Genomic DNA, 14,524 nt, shown 5'->3' on the forward strand with positions numbered 1-14,524 from the left:
GGAGATAATTAAGTGAAAAAAATTTAAAAAGAATTATCCTCACAATAGCCAAGTCATAGAATCAGCCTAGGTTTCCAACAGATGAATGGATAAAGAAAACGTAGTATAGCTGAGCATGGTGGCACACGCCTGTAGTCCCAGTACTTAGGAGGCAAAGGCAGGTGGATCTCTATGAGTTCAAGGCCAGTCTGGTCTACATAGTGAGTTCCAGGACAGCTGGGTCCATATCTCAAAAAAAAAAAAAAAAAAAAAAGAAAAGAAAAGAAAAGAAAAGAAAAGAAAAGAAAAGAAAAGAAAAGAAAATGTAGTATATATACACAGCGGGGTATTACTGAGTCGTAAATAAGAATGAAATCATTGATTTGCAGGAGCTATATGGAGATCATCACGTTAAGTGTAATAAGGCAGAGTCAGAGTGACAAATCTCACTTTTTTTTTTTCTCATATGTGGAATCCAGGAGGAAAAGTCGTATATTGAGGACTACTTGGGAAAAGAAAGGGGTGGAAGGAGGGGGAGGAGGATAAGTGACAGCAAAGAGAGGATGAGTGTGATTAAAATATATTATCTACATATATTAAATTGTCATGCTGAAGGGCTGGAAAGATGGCTCAATGGTTAACAGCACTTGCTCTTCTTACAGAGGACCAAAGTTCAGTTCCCATCTCTTGTGTCAGGTGGCTCACCACCACCTGTAACTCCAGCTCCAGGGGATCTGATGCCCTTTTCTGGTCTCCTCAGACACTCTTATGCATGTGTGCATCCACAGACACACACACACACACACACACACACACACACACACACACACATACACACACATAAAAATTTTTAATTTTTTTAAATAAATAGTCATAATGAAACCCATTATTTTGTCTATGGTCATACCATCCTGAACGCACCCAGTCTCTCTAAAATCAATTATTTTGTGTAATTAATATATACCTATAAAAATACATTTAAGGGGCTAGAAAGAGGGTTTAGCAGTTAAAAGTAGTTGCTACTCCTGCAGCGGACCCAAGTTCCGTTCTCAGAACACCAAAACTGTGAAAGTTCACAACTGCCTGTAATTCCAATTCCAGGGAATTTGACCCTTCTTCTGACCTCCATGAGCACCAGGCATGCACATGGTACAATACATACATGCAGGCAAGACACTCATATACACATATACATAAAAAAATAAAAATAAAATGAATAAGCGATTTTTTAAAATACATTTAAAAAGTATCCCACCTTAAAAACAAGGAAACAGAAAAATAATAAGATTTGCCCAAATTCACATGATAAATGACAAATCTACAATTCCAAAGGTTGCCAACGTCGTGATCTTTATCCTTCCATGAAATGTGCCGGTGAAATGTACCCCCATGGTTTAGTTGCTTTAGCAGAGACCTTTCAAAGGAAGGGCCCAGATTTGACTAGCTGCACACATGACTTCAGGCCATTCATTGTAAAGCCACAAACCTCACAGCCTCTGAAGCCACTACAAGCTTCATTTCCTTTTTCATTAGAAGTGATCGGGCCAGGGTTGTTGGACACTACTCAGATTTGCCACAAGATATTGCCAGTAGTCATGAGGGAAGATAGGCCCTAGCAGCATCTGGTGGAAGACTTCCAGAAAAGTCCAGGTAATGCCGGAAGTGGTAGGTGACTGACTCATTGTGAAAAGCCCCCATTCTGAGTCATTCTCCCCCAAACCCTTCAGGATAGCAGTAAGAAAAAGTGCAACGGGAAGCATCGTGACTTCAGGGAACCGTGAAACAAGCCAAGCTGGGCTTTTCCTCCAGCTCCCACTCTCCTTTGGGCTACTCCCTGGCCACGCCCCGCAGGCTCCAGTCCTAGTTACAAACATTATTTTTTAAATATTTTATTATTTTTATTTTATGTGTATGCATGTATTGCCTGCATATAGGTAAGTGCACCCGTGCCGTGCAGTGCCCACGGAGGACAGAAGAGACTGTTGGATCCCCCGGAACTGGAGTTAAGGACAGCTGTCAGCTGCCCATGTGGGTGCTGGGATCCAAACCTGGGTCTTCTGCAAGAACAGCCAGTGTTCTTAACCGCTGAGCCATCTCTCCAGCCCCAGTTACAACCATTCTTATCTTCTCTAACTCCAACTTTCTTCTGATTCTCCAGGCCAATTATTAATCTAATTTAAAATAAACACTAAGTAAATGGAAATGAAAAAGAGCTCTTGTTGGTCAAGTCAGTCTTTTCCTCCCCACGTACACACTTGCCTTTCACTGTAGCCTTTAAAGTTCACGGACCAGTCTTAATTCCCTAATCCAATGATACCTAAGAGGGTTCATCTTGTGTTCCATTTCAACTGATTGGTCATGCTGCCTGGAATGGAGAATTGGTAAAGGTCTGAAGCCACCCCTGGGTTACTGGTGGAATGGGTAAATGGTGCTCCAGGCATGGGCGTGGCTGTCCTGTATTTGTCATCATCCCTCACCTCACAGGAAATTCTTTTGGTGATCGGATTCTCCAGACAGATGGGAGGAAATGAACTATTATAGCATCTCATGACAGATGCTGTTAAATACATCATGTTTTGTGGTAACCTGAAAATTGTGTTACAAGACTTTCTGGACCCCATTGAATGCAGAGTGAGTTTAAGCTAGACAAGCTATACAGCAAAGTGTTCCTGGGCTTTTTAACTCACTGAGGTTATTTAAAGTACCATTCTATTTTTCTTTTTTTATTGTTTTGTTCAAAAGTAAAGATTGGAACTGTATCTTTTGGTCCTAGCCATAAACTGACTAATTATTCACTGTCTTTTCTCTGTAGTCTCAACTAGAAACATTATTTTTCATTTCTCTTTCTGCAAACAATGTTATTTAATGTCATTACCTACCTACCACATACCACCAAGTTGCAAACACTGCAAGAGTCAAAAAGCAATCTTGATTTACTATGTAATCACTGAAATATTAAATATTTAAGAAACAATTCTCATATCATGGGGAAATTATGGTTCAAAAAAGTTCTATATTACAGAACTGATGTGCTTCTAAGAAAGGGCAGTATAGGATATACCTTTTCATAAAAACACCTGTAACTTGCCTTTAACTTCTGTTTAATCTACAGAGGCCCCAGAGGCCCGGCTGGCAAAGGCAGAGCCTCTGCTGCCTCCACCAAAGTTCCTGTGGCCTCTGCTCAAGAACTTGCCACAAAAGGAGCTGCTTTAAAGATTGTTGCCTTGGAGTTTAACAAAGAGACCATCACCAATGAATCAAAACCACTGTGAGCACTTGAGAGCTCAGGTCTTCACTAACAGATCTATCTTGTGATCTTCACGTCACCTGAGATGTTACCAGTGCAGTCAGGGGAAGAGTCAAGGCCAAAAGGAGAAAACCTGGAAAACCTGGAATGCCTGGCCTGCTACATCCTGGCAAAAAGACTCTTCTGTGAAAGTGGAGACGGTGCCTTTACTGCTCGTTGCTGCATCTTTCAAACCTAGCTTAGTGTGTGTTACAGAGAGGTGGCTCAAGATACCACTGTTGAATATGTGGATGGATGGTTGCATGGTTGGATGGATGGATGGATGGATGGGTAACGGATGAATAAGTGAATGCGTGTTGTTCCTTCCAGTCATCTTGTGCTAACATGTGGGCATAAAGCAAAAAGAAACCCCAAATAGCTGCAGCTAGGGAACGTTTGATAGTTTTGACACAGGAAGTAACTGCCAAGTGAAGACTTTTGATGTGGCACTCAACCTGAAAGTTGTTTTCTTCCTGCCAAGGTTAAGGCAAGGTGACACTGTGAAGACAGAGAAAAGAGATTCCTGGGGATTAGCATGCAGCCAGAGAAATCAATACCAATGGAACTCCTTGGAAAGTCATTTTTCCTATTCCAGTCATGCTGGGATCCGTGCAATATCAAACAGGAATAAGTAGAGCAAATAAATACTGTTCATGAAGACTCCACCTCGTCTATCTAGACTACTCTGACTCCACTGCCTATAGGTTATTTATCAATCCATCCTCTAGGTCAGCATGCAGCTCATACATGACTCGTGTGCTCTCTAGCACATGCAAGGCCCTGGGGTTAATTTCCAGCACTGAAAAGGAAAAAAAAAAAGTTACTCTCTAGGTGAAGCAGTAGGGGAAACGGGGTTAAATCTGAGGTAAGACATAGAATTCTGTGAAAGCTGGGCATGGTGCGGACACCTACAATCCCAGCACTTGGAAGGGTAGGGCAGAGGCTCTAGAGTTTGAAGTCGGTCTGGGGCACATAGCAAGATCCTGGCTCAAAAAGAAGGAAGTTATGAGACCCCCCCCAACCCCTAAACGATTCAACAAACAGCAGTGAACCAAGACAGATTTCTTCTTAACTATATGGTTTTTACTGGTGACTAAGTCAAAAATGACTGAAATACAGACGTTTTATTGAAATATAATCAACATGCTGTAGGTCCTGCATGTTAAGTGTATATTTCAATGATTTCAGTAGATTTGTACAGTTTTGAATGTATCACTATAATTTAAGGTTTTTGCTTTTGAGTTTTGGTTTTGATTTTGTCTTGTTTTGTTTTGGGGGTTTTTGGGGGTTTTTTTTTTTTTTTTTTTTTTTTTTCTTTTTGAGACAGGGTCTCCCTGTTGCCCCAGCTGTCCTGGAACTCACTATGTATATAGACAAAGTTGGCCTTGAACTTCTGATCTTCATGCCTCCACCTTCCACGTGCTGAGATTACAGGCATGCACCTTCCCACCCAATTTACAATCCAGTTTTCAAACATTTCTATCAGCCCTCTCCACTTTCCTTGCTCTCATTGCAGACACTCCCCACTTTTATCCCCGGCCCCAGACAGTTACTCTCTGTTTTCTGTGTCTGTAGATTTGCCTTTTCTAGAAATTTTGTATACATAGGACCATGCAAGATGTTTTATGTCTATCTTTTATTTTGTGTGTTATTTTTAAGCTTCACCTATGCCATGTGTGTGTGTGTTAGTAATTTATTTATTTATATTGCTGAATAGTACATCATTGCACCATTGTGTAATATCACACTGTGTTTAATCAATGGACATGTGGATTATGCATCTTTTTAGCCATTACAGATAATGATTTTTATGAACATTTTATACAAGTCTTTGTGTCAGCATATATTTTAATGTTTCTCTTGAGATGGTACCTACATAATGAGTTCCTGAATTTATGTTTAATTCTTTTTTTAAATAACAGACTTTCAAAAGCAAGTGCTCTATTACTGAGCTACATTCCCAGCCTTTGGGTTTTGTTGTTGTTGTTGTTTTTGTTGTTGTTGTTTTTGTTGTTGTTGTGTTTTGAGATAGAAGTTTGCAATGTAGTTCTGGTTGCCCTAGAATTCACAGGCTGGCCTCAAATTCAATACTCTCCTGTCTTAGCCACCATCAAGTGCTGAGAGTACAGGTATGAATCAGTATTCCCAGTTCATAATGCCCTTTTAAAAATCTTGACACTAGGGGCTGGAGAGATGGCTCAGCGGTTAAGAGCACTGACTGCTCTTACAGAGGACTTGGGTTCGATTCCCAGCACCCACACAGCAGCTACAAACTGTCCTTAATTCCAGTTCCAAGGGAATCTGAAGCCCTCTTCTGACCTCCACGGCATTGCATGACACGGGTCCACTCATATATATGCAGGCAATAGACTCATACACATAAAAATAATAAATAAAATATCTTTTAAAAAATCTTGACACTCTAGGGGCTGGAGAGATGGCTCAGCAGTTAAGACCACTGACTGCTCTTGCAGAGGACCCGGGTTCGATTCCCAGCATCCACATGGTGGCTAACAACCATCTGTAACTCCAATTCCGGGGAGAATCCAATGCCTTCTTCTGACCTCCGAGGGCCTTGCACAACATGGGTACCCTTACTCATATGCAGGCAATACACTCATACACATAAAATAAAAATAATAAATAAAAAAAATTTTTTTGGTCTTTTTGAGACAGGGTCTCCCTGTAGCCCCAGCTGTCCTGGAACTCACTATGTAGACCAGGCTGGCCTTGAACTCACAGAGATCCTCCTGCCTCTGCCTCCCAAGTGCTGGGACTACAGGCTCTTGACACTCTAGAGGGGAACCTACTATTGTTGTTTTTGATATATGGACATGTTGTCAAACTACCTTCTAAATATTTATGTTTATACCCATAGATTATTGTTGCATTCAGCCTTAGCCAGAAAAGCTTCTTTTACTGGTGGGCAGTGGTTAACACAGAGACTAATAACTGGTCAAAGTTCAGAGAATAAGTAATTGTTGATTTCTCAGCCCTCAATGGAACACCTATATCAAACACACACACACACACACACACACACACACACACACACATCACACACATCACACCACACCACATCAAGGCTCAGGGAGCATCACAGAAGGTGGGGCAGAGAGAATGTAAGAGCTGAAGGATGAGGTGGAGTGCTATGAAATCCTGTCTATGGACCTCATGGCTATTGCTCTCATGAACTTACAGTATTTATGGTAACCTGCAAAGATCAACATTCTTGCATGAATGGGTAGGGGCTCATGAGGCTCCAACTCTAGGTGAGGAACTATTAGCAATTGATGGCTTCTGGGGGAAAGAGAGTCATTTTTCTTAGGGGATGTGGCCACTGGTAGGTTGCTCAGGCTCTGGTGGCCCCATACCAGGGTGCATGCAGGCAGCACTAATTGAACTCAGTGGGTTATAAAAAAAAAAAAAAAAAGAAGAGACCGTGAAGGTGGGAGGGGGGACACCAGGTGAGGCATGGGGGAATCTGGGTGAGTCGGAGGAAAGAAATGGGAGTATATCATAGTTAATTTTATTCATGAGTGAAATTCTCAAAGAATAAATTTTTTAAAACAATGTAGACAACTCTTCTGGGTACTTAAACTCCCACAGTTGCTTATTTTAGTGATTTGACTACTTCAGTTAGGGGACCCTGGAAAGAGTGGAGGGGGATTTGTATTGGATCTGCTCATGATACCTTGTATATCTGTATGAAATTTTCAAAGAATAAATTTTAAATATTCTAATAAATGTCTTGATAAACTATCAGTTTGCAGTTAGTACAAAGTAGATTCACTATTTCACATTCTCAGCACTAGTATGTGTGCCCCCGAGTTCCTCCATCCCTCCAGCTCCTCCCCCTCTCCAGCTCCTCCATCTCCCCAGCTCCTCCTGTACTTACAGTGCAGGAGGTCACAACTATTCTGTCCAGGTTTAGTGAGTGAATGGTATCAATCCGCATTTCCTGAATCAAGGTTGTAGTGTTTTCATTTTTACTATCTGCTCATATAGCTTCTTTGGTAGACGTCTTTCAAACCGTGTGTGTGTGTGTGTGTGTGTGTGTGTGTGTGTGTGTGTGCGCGCACGCGCGCTCATTTTTTTATTAGGTGCTTTGTTATATTGTAATTGAGTTAAGATGCTCATTTTATTCTGGATACAAGTCTTTCATCACATATGTAATTTGCAAATACCTTCTCTGTGTTTGTTTGTTTGTTTGTTTGTTTGTTTGTTTGTTTGTTTGCTTTGAGACAGGGTCTCCCTGTAGCCTCAGCTGCCTGGATCTCCATTTGTAGACCAGGCTGGCTCCAATCTCACCAAGATCCCCCTGCCTCTACCTCCAGGGTGCTGGGATTAAAGGTATGTACCACCATGCCTGACTATGCCTTCTCTTTTTAAAAAAATTATTACATTTATTTATTTAGCTAATGTGTGTGTGTGTGTGTGTGTGTGTGTGTGTGTGTGTCTTTGTCTGTGTGTGTCTGTGTGTCTATGTCTGTGGGCATGCACAACCCAGAACATAGTCAGAGGACAAAGCAAAGGAGGAATTGTTTCTCTCTTTCCATCATGTAGGTCCCAGGTCTTGAACTCAGGTCTTCAGATTTGGTGGTAAGTCTCTTATCCACTGAACCATATTGCAAGCCCAGCAAATACCTTCTTTTAATCTGTGGCATGTGTTTTCCTTCTCTCAATTGTACCTTTTGAAGAGCAAATGTTTGAAAATTTGATGTAGTCAAATTTATCAATTGTTTCTTTTATACCTTGTTCCTCTGGTGCTATATTCATTCTCCTTCTTTCTTTCTTTCTTTCTTTCTTTCTTTCTTTCTTTCTTTCTTTTTCTTTTTTTTTCTTTTTGAGACAGGGTCTCCCTGTAGCCCCAACTGGCAGAGACCTGCCTGCCTCTGCCTCCCGAGTGCTGGAACTAAAGAAGTGCACCACCATGCCTGGCCCTTTGTATTTTCTTTGCTTTGCTTCTTAACAGATTAATATTCACATGCTTTTTAATCTGTTGCATTAATCCTTATGCTTGACTAAACTGGCATCTCATTGCAAAATGCCTGTAATTTCTCTCTTCTTCCTTTTATGAAATTACATGTTATAAAAGCCCTAGTGGTATTTTTAAGTGAAATGGACCCATTTGATGATATCCATAAATATTCTGATGCCCCAAAGGCTGGATAATGATAATAATTGATTAAGGGTACTGTTTTAAGCTTTTTCCTGTTATTAATTCATTTAATCTGTTTGTCTAATCTGGCAGGTACTAATATTATCATCACCCTTCAGGTGAGCTAACATACACACAAAATACTTAGGTAAGTTACCCAGAAGGTGATAACGGAGCTGGGATTTGAGTTCAGGCAATCTATGTCAAAAGCATGCAGTTCTAACCACTATGCTATGCTGTCTCTCAGAAATTTCTCCCAAGAAAGATTCACTACATAAGACCTGTGCTATGAAGTATGTGGCAGCTGTTTAATACAGTGTCACCCCAGCCCCTGTCTGCTTCCTGGGAGGTTCCGGTTTCTGTTGCATGAACTTCCCCTCCTCACACATAGTGACCACTGAGGAGGCCCACAGCGCACATCACACCCTCATTCTCAGTTGAGCTTCAAAACAGTGAAACAGGGAGACAAGCCAGGTCACTGCACGGTCACAGCCTAGGGCCTCCATGAACTATAGCCACAGCCCCCAGACTTACCTTGACTCCTTCCTTCTTGAGGCCTAGCTGTTCAATAATTTCATGGTTCCCTGTGATGTCTGTTTCCTTCTAGCACATTCCTGTCCTGCTTAAGGTAGCTTAGATTGGTCTGTCCCTTACAACAAATCATTACTACTACAAGGAAGCACAACTAAAGCTCACTCAGCCTTGCCCCAGCACTACTCTGACTTTAGAACCTCTGTTCCAACCTCCCTGAGCCCTCTCCAAGCCCTGGTGGCACTTACTTGTCAAATGTGCCTTCCCTAGAATCTTGCTAAGCCATCCAGGGGACAATTAGCTTATCTGACATACTAGCCTGTGCTAGTGAGAGAGCTGGAGGGAACCCAGTCTCTCCCCTCACTCTCAGGTAGCAAAGGCACACTGTAACAAGGCTTTCCTGATGACAATGGCACTTTTGTTTCCCAAAACAGGAATGGCTTGGGCAGGGCCATTTCAGGTTACCCAAGGGAGGGGAAGAGATTTTTCTGGGCAATAGGGGCCTCATTGTGCCACTGTGATTCACTTCCTCTAAGCAGTAGCTTCTTTCTTTTAGCCCAGAACAGGCTGGAGCACAAAGAGCCACCACCAGCTCCCATCAATAATAGCAGGAGTTCCAAAGGGTGACTTCAGAGCACACAGCAGCCTCAGAAGTGACGCCAGCTCCTTTGCCCAGAACAGTGTGGCAAGAAGTCCTGATTTGGGGCATGTGGTCTGAGAGAAGGAGCTCAGGCTTTGGAGGCAAGTCACCCTCTCTTCACGTTCCAGTTCACAGCACACACAGGCAAGTTCTGAGCCTGTCCCCTTGTCTTAGAACAGTCATGGCAACCTTGCGGGGTAGTTCAAATGTCAACTGACAGGTACAAGGACTCCCCTGTGTTAGTTGGTTCATCTTTTCCAAAAAGGAGCAGCTCTGCAAATCTCCCTGTTGTTTCTGTCTCACGCACAAATGACTGTCAAGTCGTTGAGTATTCAATTGAGACGTTTCTCAATTATTGTTCTGAAAGCACTTGAGTCAGCAGATACATACTTATTGCCTGCTTTCTAAAAACCATGACCTAGACTACAGGAAATTCTCCTGGAGCTGCAACTTAGATTACACAGCAAATAGTGTCAAGCAACTGAAAACCTGCCCAAACTTTCAGAATATTCAGAAATCAATGCTATTTGTCTTTGAATAGTTCATTTCCCAAACACGGAGGAGTACTTTTGTAGTTATTCTAATACATTTATTTTTTCCATCAAGCTTCATAAACTCACCAAAAGGTCATGCCATTCTTCAGTAACCTGGAATCACATATCTTTGTAGCTGCCATGGATTTGGGAATCACCCTCAAGACCCACATCATTAAGAAATCCAAATATGGGGCTGGAAAGATGGCTCAGTGGTTAAGAGCACATGAAGGTTTTGCAAAGGACCTGCTATCAGCACCCATGTCAGGTGACTCATAACCAACTGTAACTTTAGCTCCAGGAGATCTGCCGCCCTGTTCTAGCCTTCACAGGCCCCTACACTTTACATGTACATACCCACACAAAGACACACACACATACACACACATGCACTCACAATTACAAATAATAAAATAATTCTTTAAAAAAAGAAACCTAAATGTGGACTGAATTCCTAAAAAATCCATGGGAAAAAAAAATCTACCAATCTCAGGGCTGGAAAGATGGCTCAGCAGTTAAGACCACTGGGTGCTCTTACAGAAGACCCAGGTTTGGTTCCCAGCACCCACAGGGTTGCTAACAACTGTCCATAATCCCAGTTCCAGGGGGATCTGACACCCTCTTCTGACCTCCATGGGCACTACACACATGTGATGCACTTACATACATGCAGGTGGAACACATACACATAAAATAAATATATAAATAAACCATTTTAATCTATCAATCTAACCTTGAGAAGTGAGTCTACTTATAAGTGATAATAAAGTCATAGCAACTAACGTTCACTGAGTGCTGACTGTGGCCAAAACAATATGCAGAGAATTTTAAATGAATTCCTTGATTTAATACTCAAAAGTTGATCCAACAGATACTGTTCTTGTCCCTGTCTCCCTGCTCCTTTCTGTTTTACCTTTTCTTTGGTGTTGTGTTTTGTTTTGTTTTGTTTTTTGTATTTTTGAGACAGGGTCTCCCTGTAGCCCCAGCTGAACTGGAACTCCCTATGCAGATCCAGCTGACCTTGAACTCACAGAGATCCACCAGCCCCTGTCTCCCAAGTGCTGGAATTAAAGGTGTGTGCCACCACACCCAGCCTGTTTTTTGTTTTTAGACAGGGTCTCACTATGTAACCCTGCTGGCCTCTCTATGTAGAACAGAGACCAAGCTGCCCTTGAACTCAGATATCCCAGAAGTCCACTGCCTGCCTCTCCTTCCTGAGTGCTGAGATTAAAGGTTTGCACCACCACACCTGGCCCAATTTACACAGTCTCACTATGGCTTTGAATTCAAATCTACCTGGTTCTACCTCCCAAGTACCTTTATCTTTTAGACTGAACTAAAATTTATTTAAATTTTTTTTAATTGTATGTTTATGAGTGTTTTGCCTGTATGTATGTAAGTGCACTCATGTCTTGCAATGCCCACAGAGGCCAGAAGAGCAGCCTGTACTCTTGACCAATTTAGTCATCTATCCAGCCCCTTAAATTTATTTTTAAAGGTAGAGAAAGCTTTATATATCCTTTGATAAAAATGAAAATTCCATGCTTAGAATCAAGCAATGAGTCTTCAATATTATAAAACTGTTTATAAGAGAAGTTAAAAGTAGCAGTAACATTTTACCCTTGTAAAAATGTCACAGAATCCAAACCATAACTTGGCTCCTCAATGAGTCAAGTACTTTGTCTTACTCAATAAGGGCTTTGATCAGTTTGAGGTGAAATTCCTGCTGATCTGTTGTCCTCAAGTCTTTATTGCAACTGTCGTTGACCCACCTAGTGGGATAGCGGATCGAAATGGCAATTCCACAGTGGTTGCTCCTGTCCTTGGCTATCCTGAGATAGCCTTCTACATTGCATTAGGACCTCAGCTGCTCTTGACAAGCCAGAATTCATTGGTATTTGAATGTGATCCATAAAATCCATAGCTAACCACCAAAATACTGTAATCGAGGTCCTTGCTGCTGCAGTCTGGTTCATGGCAAAGGCCTGGCTTATAGAAGTGGAAGGATGCGGGGTGGCATCAGTAGCTGTAGCAACGCCCCCCCCCATGTCTCCTTCATAAGGACCTAGTCCCGCCTTTGAGTGTCTACAGATTTGGTGATGTTAACCACAGCAAACTGAGGTCTGTAGTTGCAGGTTGCATCTTTTGCTTCATAAGGATAGGAGTTGTCTGCATTCACGTCTCTGGTGTCTTTGATGTCCTGGAAGGTATAATCCATCATGCCGTGACTACAGCCCTGAGTGCAACAGTCCACAAAGTTCTGCTCCTTCAGTGGGACCAGTCTTGTGGAACATCTGTCCTTCTGGGCCCCCAGGCTCTGTAGAAGTCCAACAAGAGCCACACTGGCCCTGATTACTCACAGGAGTCACAGGACTTTCCTCTCTCCAGGTCACAGACTCAAGGATCTGGTACAAAAGAGGTTCCTGAAAAGTTCCCCTTCTTGCACTTCTGATGCTGACAGCCTATCACCATTTGCCTGAACTCTTCATTGGTCTCACCACCAAAGGTGTTCATGGCCAAGGTGATGCTGTGCATCCCCTCACTGTATTCCCTGCTGTGTAGCTCCATCATTTCCATAGTCTCCCACGTTGCTGTTGGCATTTCTTCCTCATTCATGCCACATAGTCTGTGTCCTGAGCATGGACTTCCACCCGTGTCACTGTGCATCTTTTTCTTTTTCCTCCCCCTCCTCCCCTGCTTCCCCTTCCTCCTCTTTCTTGTCCTCCTCCTTCTCTTCTTGAAACAATATCCATGTTGCCCTGGCTGGTCTTGAACTCAGACCAAACTAGCCTCAAACTCACAGAGATCCACTTGCCTCTGTCTTGGAGCCCAGTGCTGGTACTAAAGGCATGTGCCACCAGCCAGGTGTTTTGCCTCCCAACCCCTTATTTTAGGTGAAGAAACTCAAACTTAAGATAGGGAAGCAGTGTGGACTCTCACAGCTGAATTAAGGAGACAACATTTGAACCTAGGTTTTCTGGTCTGGAGTCCAATTTTTTTTAATTACATTTGTTTATTTTGTGCACGTGTGCACAGACATGGGCGCGCCAGCCAAGACACATGTGTGAAGGTCAGGGGATAACTTCCCAAAGTCAATTCTCTACTTCCACTTTGTGGGTGCTAGGGATAGAACTCAACTTGACTGTAAGTGCCTCTACCTACTGAGACAACTTGCCAACCCTGGAGACCAAATTCCTAATGAAGACTTTTTTATTAATTGTGGTAAGATACACACAACATAAAATAACCAATTTGACTAATTTTAAGTGTACAGTTGTATGGTATCAAGTGCATTCATAGTATTCTGCAAATATCACCACTGTTCATCTCCATAACTTTTTCATCATCCCAAGCTAAAATTCTGTTCTCATTAAATGCTAACTTCAAATTGCATCCCAGCTCTCTAAACAACAATACTTTCTTTCCTTGAATCTGACTACTCGAAGTACCTCTATCCTCAGAGTCATATATCTGTCCCTGTATGGCTGGCTAGTTTCAATTAACATAATTTCTTTAAGATTCATCCATGTGGCATGTGTCAACAATTTCATTTCTGTTGAAGGCCAAATAATATTCTGTTGTATATATAGCACACTTTGTTTACCCAGGCATCCACCATTGGGACCTGAGGTTGGCTATTGTGCATAACGCAGTTATGAATGTGGGAGAGCAAATATCTGTTCCAGTCTCTACTTTTGATTCAATCAAGTATATACATTAACAAAGATATTAAAAAGACTTTTCAGGCTAGAGAGATGGCTCAGCATTAAGAACACTGGCTGCTCATGCAGAAGACCTTGGTTCAAATTCCAGCACCCACAGGGCAGCTAACAATCTTCCGTAACTCCAGTTTCAGGAAATCTGATGGCCAGCACTGCATAATACAGCTGTACCTACATACATGCAGGCATAACATTCATATACATAAAATAAAAATAAATAAGGGCTGGAGAGAGGGCCAGGCAGTTAAAAGCACTGACTGTTCTTGCAGAAGACCCGGGTTCAAATCCCAGCACTCCTATGGTAGCTAACAACCATCCATAACTCCAGTTTCAGGGGATCCAATGCCCTCTTCTGTCCTCTGTGGGACACAGGTACACTTACACACATGCAGGCATAATACTCATACACATAAAATAAAAATAAATAAAAGACTTTTCTTGGTTTGCTATTGGCCAATTATTCTTTGCTTTTTGCTTGTTTGTCACGGAATGTTCCATTTATGAGGCAGTTATGACTGTGCAAGACTCCTATGTGTCCTCTTTTATTTATTTATTTATTTATTTATTTATTTATTTTTTTGAGACAGGGTCTCCCTGTAGCCCCAGCCGTCCTGGAACTTAGTATGTTGACCAGGCTGGCCTTGAACTCACAGAGATCTGCCTGCCTCTGCC

This window comes from Nannospalax galili, unplaced genomic scaffold, assembly GCF_000622305.1.
Source record: "Nannospalax galili isolate Female #2095 unplaced genomic scaffold, S.galili_v1.0 scaffold463, whole genome shotgun sequence".
NCBI lineage: Eukaryota > Metazoa > Chordata > Mammalia > Rodentia > Spalacidae > Nannospalax > Nannospalax galili.